The sequence below is a fragment of the Phocoena phocoena genome, chromosome 9 (genome assembly GCF_963924675.1).
Source record: "Phocoena phocoena chromosome 9, mPhoPho1.1, whole genome shotgun sequence".
In the NCBI taxonomy this organism is placed as follows: domain Eukaryota; kingdom Metazoa; phylum Chordata; class Mammalia; order Artiodactyla; family Phocoenidae; genus Phocoena; species Phocoena phocoena.
In genome coordinates this window covers 6,058,849-6,066,438 of record NC_089227.1, presented here as the reverse complement: position 1 = coordinate 6,066,438, position 7,590 = coordinate 6,058,849, and positions in this window count along the sequence as shown.

Genomic DNA, 7,590 nt, shown 5'->3' with positions numbered 1-7,590 from the left:
GGGGCTCTTGCTGGTGCTGAGCACCTGGTGTCCTCAAGAGACCATCAGGACCCCGTCTGTCCCCTCTCACAGCCCTGCGCTCCACTCCCAGACACAGCGAGGTATGAGGACTCTCCTCCCCAGGATCACCCAAACTTCCTCTCCGCGCTGCTCGGCTCACCCCTTTTCTCACCTAACAGACACTCACCCGTTTCCTTGAGCCCTCCCACAGGCCCCTGGACTCTGTCTCTGTGGTCCTCACCAGCATCATCACAATGTTTCCACCATTCCATCCTCACTCCAGGCAGGTGCTAAACATCCAATACGGATTATTTCATTAAGCCTCATACGTTCACTACATGATAGATTCGATTTTACCCTCATTTTATGATAAGGAAGTCGACACTCTGAGAGGCTGAGTCAGAAACCAGGTCAAGAGTGGAGCCTGAGTGTCAGGTTACTGTCTGTGCTCCAGACAAGCACTGTCCAATTCTGCAGCCCCTAGTCATGTGTGCTAGTTAAATGTATTTAAAATTAAGTAAGTTGGAATATTGAGGTCCTCAGTTACAGGAGCCACATCCCCAGGGCTCAGTGGCTACATGTGGGGTTGGTGCAGGAAGGGAGCGTTTCTGTTGTTGCAGAAAGTTCTGCTGGATGGCACTGCTCCACACAAGTACTTTCTCAAGCTATCTGTGGTGAAGAGCCTGGTTCTTTTCCCATTCAATTTTATTTTCAGTCCCTTCCATATGGACACTTTTGTAAGATATAATAAAAATAAATTACAGAGCGAGAGATGTGAACAGTGATGGCTCAGGCGACAGAGCAAGATGGCAGCCCCAGAGCTGCTGACAGGCTGCTAAGCCAGCACCCCAAAGCAGCCTCCCAATTACAGACTTGGAGGAAATAGCAGATTAAGATCCTTATTCGTCATGAAGGGGATCCAAGGAAAGATTTTCTCTCTAGGATCTCCTTGGGATCATCCATAGAATGAAGGTGCTGAAGGTGCTGAGTAAAGGGATCCGATCCTTCACTCATTCGTCCCGTGGGGTGAGCATCCCATTTGGTGAGAAGGTTAAAAGTTTCTTTTAAGTCACCACTGAAGCTTCACCTTTTGCCGCCCCTCTCTTGTGTCTTCCAGTGTGTTGAATAATATTCTGCTGCTTCTGGGGGCTGTGTGAGAGCCTGGGAACAATGTTATGGACCCAGTTTTGTGCCCTTGCAGGGAAACATTTGGCTCCAAAACTCCTGACACACTATGAAGCTCTAAACCTTTCACGAGGAAGGTTTTTGTGCCTTCCTTGTACTGTTCCCTGGGAAATGGTGAAGATCCCTTCTTCTCTCCATTCTCCCAAATATGCCTTAGAATTTTCTGCCTCTAAGAGGTCCTGCCCCAAATCAGGTCAAGGACCCATCTGTTGAGAGATAATTCTCCATAGTCTGGGGTTTATGCATGTCTCATGAGCAAAGGATATTGAGAGCTTTGTTCAAGGATGTTTGCATGAGACAGGCTTGGCAGTAGAAAGACAGAGCCTTCCTCAGAGAGGAACATCTTTCCTTGGAGAAATTCCAGAGCAATAAAGATAATGTCTCTCTCCAGAAGGGAGGAGGACCAGGTCTCCTAGCAGCTCCTACCCATGCAAGACCAGAATCACGTAGCCTTGGAGCTCCTTGAGTGTGACACACATCCTTTGTGGGTGTAGCACTCACCTGGCCTCCACATCACACTCTTAGGACTTTGGGGGAAAAGGACCCAATGCTAACGTGAGACTGCTGCTGCCTGCTGTGTCGGGGCAATAACTCATTTAACTCCATTTGGGCTCTTTGTCTCATTCTGGACTGAACATTGGAAATGTGTGGTTAGCCCACCCAGCAGCTGCAGGAGCCTCCAGTCCAGGAGCTGCTTGGCTGCCTGACAGTCTCTCTGGGCCCTCCTGACTTTTGTGCTCTCATCACATCTCTCCATCTTTCCCTTTCTTCTTCATTTCTATGTCCTGATGAGTTTACCCATGGGGGTCATTCAGCCCTCATTCATCCAGCAAATGTTGTTGAGACCTCACCATGTGTCGGGCACTGTTCCAGGTGCTGTGGATACATCGGTGATCAACACAGTCATTATTCCTACTTTCCCAGAGCTACATTCTGGTTGGAAAGGTACAGGGAGGGAGCGCTTTGGAGACGACAATAAACCAGCAAGTACTGCAAAAATATCAGATCGAGTAAGTGCTATGCAGAGGATTAAGGGGGCCTGGTGAGCAGATGGGAACTGCTCTCTTTGGCTGTTCAGATTGGATGGCCATGGAAGGTCGCTGGGGAGGTGATGTTGAGATTTGAATAAAACAAGAACCAGTCATGGGAAGACCTGAGAAACAAGTTCAGGCAGAGGAAATAACTAGAGCAAATGCCTTGAAGGAGGACCAATTTGACAAGTTTCAGAGAGGCTGGAGCTTGGGGTGGGGAAGGAGATGAGGGGCATTCCAGGGTAGAAGACACCAAAGCCAGGGCAAGGGGTTTATTAATCTCCATCTTCTGTGGTCCAGGAAGTCACTGAAACGTTTGAAGCAGAAAGAGATGATTTAATTCATATTTTTGAAGATTATTTGGATTTACGCTGGAGTCATTGTAAAGGAGACTTGGAATGAGATAGGATTTGCTTTCAAAGTAAGGTTAACAGGATTTGCTGATAGGTTAGATGTATGTGGTAAGTGAAAGAAAGGGGAAAGTCAAAATATCTTCTAGATTTTTGCCTTGAACACATTGGACCAGTAGCTAGGATGCTGTTACTGAGAGGGAAAGAGAGGTAGATGGAGATTTGTTGGGGTGAAAAGATTGAAATGTGCACTAGACATCCATGTGGACCTGTCAAGTGGGCAGTTGAATGCGTGGGGCTGGGGAGCAAAGAATTTACCAGGGCTAAATATGTAGAATTGAGAGTCGTTGGCAAAGAGATGGTGCTTGCAGCCCTGGCGCTGAATGGGCTTCCTTAGGGAATGTGTGTCGATAGGGAAGGGGACCCAGGGCACATTTCTGTGGTCTTTCACCACCTAGAGTTCTAACAGAGGGAGTGAAACTAGCTAATGACTCTGAAAAGGACTGACCAGTGTGGTCAGAGGTAGTCCAGAGAGTGAGAGGTCATAGAAGCTGAGACAAAAGAGTATTTCTAAGTAAAACTTTCCATAAAATTCATTTGGCAGCAGGAAAATTCCATAGCCCTTTGCAAGAGGGACCTCAGTGGGAGAGAAGGAGAGACAGAATGCTGACTGAGCAGAGGTGACCTAGACTAACAGATGAGAAGGAACAGTGAGGGAGCGTAGACAATCCTTTACAAAGTTCTGCCGTGCGCGGGACGTGAGAAACGACGTGAGGGCTGGAAGGTGATGGGGATGGTGGTCACGGGAGGGCTGTCATTTTAGTAGAAGAAACAAGATAGTATTTGTCTGTTGATAGAGATGATTCTTTAAAGAAGTAGAATTTAAGATACAGGGAAAAGAAGGGCACCGAACATCATTTTCTTATTGGGCTTAAGGCTTTGGGAAACAAAGAGAAAGAGAGAGAAAGTAACAGACTATTTCTGATTCCCCTGAAGGTGATGAGCCCGGAGAGGATCATACACTTAAAATTGACAGGGTTGGGGGCTGGGGGAGAAGAAATAAAAACTGATATTTTAAAAATATTGCCCAGACACGAGTATTAAATCCATCCACTTCCTTCCTTTTCGGCATCACCACCGTTGTTCCGTCACCCTCACCTCCCGCTGGGACTGCACTGGGCTCTCCCACGTCTGCCGCGCCCCCGTCCGCAGCCCGTTCCTGTGCCCCTGCGCACGCAGGGCAGCTTCCGTCCAGCTGTCAGAGGAGCTGTTTTAATTCTTAAACTCAAGTATGTTGCTCCTCCAGGTTGAGTGTTTTAGCTGCTGTCTGCTACTTGTGAAATAAACCCATTACCCAGGCTTCCAAGGCCCGCTTTGATCATGATTGGCAGCTGACCAGCTCCCCTCGCACAGCAGGTGCCCTGAGCTGTGATGCTCTAGCCCAGCTGGCCTTGTTCCACTTCCTCCAGCAAGCCAAGTTCTCCTCGCTCAACGTGACTGCACATCTGAAACCTGCCCGGAAAGGTCTCCTCACCCGGGCTAGTTAGACTGGACTTGATCTCCCCCAACCCAGCCCTCTATCATAGCTCTCTCTGGATTTTATTTATAGCAGTTATCAGTTTTTGCAATTATTTATTAGCTTATTTTTTTCTTCTTTACATCATTCCCCGACGAGAAGGCAAGAAGTCTTCTGTATTTGGTTCACCCAAGTACATTCAGCATTTCACTGCCTCTGGCACATGGTAGGTTCACAATGACTGTTTTTTTGAGTGATAAGTTAGTTGCATTTTATATCCACAATATTATCATGGAAACATATTTTGAACAAATTCAATATTATAATGAATTATTATGATGATGGCTGTCATCACGGATGTTTCCTTTTATATTTTTAGAGCCTTCTGGCTTTTTGACTCAGGACTTTAGCCAAACTAGTCGCAGTAATCAACCTTATGTGATATTTGTTTCCATGACTTCATTCTGACATTTAATAATTGATGGTCCTGCTGCTAATCCCTGTGCTAATCATGATTTATGTAGACAAATGGTGATTTAAAGCCAACATTATCAGTATTGGTTTTCAGTTATTCTCAAGCCTGCTATAATTATATATTTGATGTGGAAATTGAGTTTGTGGTGATAGCAGAAATACTCTTGTTGGAAGCCACCATTTGCCATAAAATTTATGTAAGTATAAAAGCCTATGCTATTATTCTCTATTTCTTATTTTCCATTGTGTCACACTTATCCCTCAATGTAGAAAATGCATGCTGCTTTCATTAAAAATCAACCCAGCTGTCTACATTATCAGGAGCTTCCTGAAGGCCTTATGGGCTGAGGCCCAGGACGGTGACCACAAAAAGAAAAACTGCCAGTAGTTTAGTTTAAAACAGGGATCACACTGAGTCTGTGGCTGTAAGTAGGTCCCCTTATAAGAATGAGTTCAGTTTTATGAGAAGCTGGTCTTTCCCCAGGCTTGATGAGATGCAACAGCTAAGACCTCAGAGAGCCTCTGCCCCCTGAGAGCAGGTGAGAATCGCAGGTCAGCTGTCTGAGAAGGACTTATCCATTTTCCACTAAAGTACCTGACAAGGTTGGATCCTTGTGGATTAAAATTTCCCTAAAGACAGAAGAAGGCAAATAAGATGTTGCTGTGTCCTTATCTGTTGGCTATTACTGCAATGACGACTTAATATAAATTCAATGCCGTTTCCTCAATTGTACAGATACTTTACGATATGTTAATGAAAAACTAGAGTACAGAGTGATGTGTTATAGTGTTGACAGCATGACACAATGAACTTAGAAAGATGGACATGCACCAAAATGTTAGATTTAATTGGGGTGGGGGCGGGGTAAAGCAGGCACAGTTGAGGTTGATCTCCTACCTTAATGCATTTTAATGATGCTTTATTGTCAACTCTATGAATAACAACCGTATGCCAGAAGATTAAAAATAACTCAATAAAAGAATAGTTTATGCTTCTGAAAATTAATTTATATACACTTTAAGAACTTAAAAAAAATAAGGTGATAGAAATATGAACTTGTAAATTTGTTTTATTGATTTTTTTCCTTTCAGTATTAATTGTCTGATTAAATTTCAGGCTTCTGTGTTCAGGATACTTGTCTCTATGTGCTGATAATGTGATATTTTGGAACAAGGTCACAGAGATGCCAGCAGAAAAAGCTCAGGAATAAATTATTCCTACTGGAAACATGTGAGAAAAGGATAATTTTTAAAAACATTAATGTCTATGAAAGCTTAGAGCAATCTTCCTGTCTCAAAATGCATTTAAAAAAATTATACTGTGCAGTTGAAAACTGACATTTTATTATTTAATCACGTCCCATTTTAGGTGATGTGCAAAGAGGACACATTACCACGTACATTTTCTCACTATTAAAGGCATTAAAATCATCAAATATAGAATTGAGAGATACTTTAAGAATCATCTTGTCAAATACCCTGATTTTACAGAAGAGGGAATGGAGGCTCAGAGGGTTCAAAGATCAAGCAGTCCAATGGTCCTGGGACAGACAGGTTCTTTCCCAGACACCTACCCTCCTTTAGGAAAATCAGCCTCATATTGTTACCAAACTTGGGTTCAGCTGCTCATGACTCAGGAATTCAATACTGAGAGACAAGTGTTGGGTAAAAGGAAAGAGAGCTTTACTGAGGAAGCTGGCAACCCTGGGTATAAGGTGGACTTATGTCCCAAAGGACCAACTCCCCACTCCTCATGTTTTTCTCAGGGATTACATAGGGAAAAGAGGGAGGGGCTACGTGCTGAGGAGGGGGTTGCAGGATGCGTGATTAGCTCATGGACATTCTTTTCTTTTTTTTTTCATGATTTTTATTTATTTTCTTTTAAATTAAATTTAAAAGCCTTTGTACAGCAAAGAAAACCATAAGTGAGACAAAAAGACAACCTTCAGAATGGGAGAAAATATTTGCAAATGAAGCAACTGACAAGGGATTAATCTCCAAAATATACAAACAGCTCATGCAGCTCAATATCAAAAAAACCAAACAACCCAATCAAAAAATGGGCGGATAACCTAAATAGACATTTCTCCAAAGAAGTCCTGGACGTTCTTCTGATTAGCTGGTCGTGAGGTAACTGGGAGTCAACATCTTCAACCTCTGATTCCAACAAGTCTGGGGTCTATGTCCTTGCAGTTAGCCTACAGTTAACTTTGTCCACCTGGTAGGGCTTTCAGTATCTGCAAGACAGCTTGAAGGATGTGGTCCAGAATATTATCTATAGCCCTTGAGGAGGAACTAAAGGTCCTTGACTTTGTTTAATGACTCAACTATTATTATTTTGTCCTGTTTGACTGTTTTTCTTTGCTTCTGCATTTTTCAAAAAATTTCTCTGATTAGAATTATTCTTTGGATAAAGTTTTTCTAAGACAAAAGGCAGGCAGAGGACATGGGGGAAGGGCCATAGGATCCACATGTCCTTCCACACCCTACATGCTCTGCCAAATGCTTCCCTCCACTCTTTCCAGCCCTGCTTCCTACTGTTCCTGGTCCCTGTACAACCACAAGTTGGGTGTAGACCTCTAACCCTAACTGCAGAAATGTTAAAGAAGGTAAGACAACAGAGAAAAATGTTGTCTATGGTTGTCTAATTTTATCAAAGTGACACCACAATTAATCTGATGCCTTTTTCTGCTAACGGTTATTTTGCTGCATGCTAATAATAACTTAATGGGAAAAATAGGATACGGACATATAGGAATAAGATTTTATTTCTATATCTTTAGAATGCATTGAAAGTATTGTTGAGAATTCTTAGTAAAGAATGAGCTGCATTAACACTGAACCTTTCCAAAGGGTAGATTTAGGAGGCTCTGCTCACTCTGAAGACCCAATTCTTGACTCTGAGAAGGAGCTGGACTGTCCAGGTAGTTATTTGCATTGTAAATATTTAAATTTTTCTGTATATTATGATGTTTTGATGTCTCGAAAATGCCTTCTGTCTGGAGAGAGACTGACCTCCTGGGCTAGCCAACTT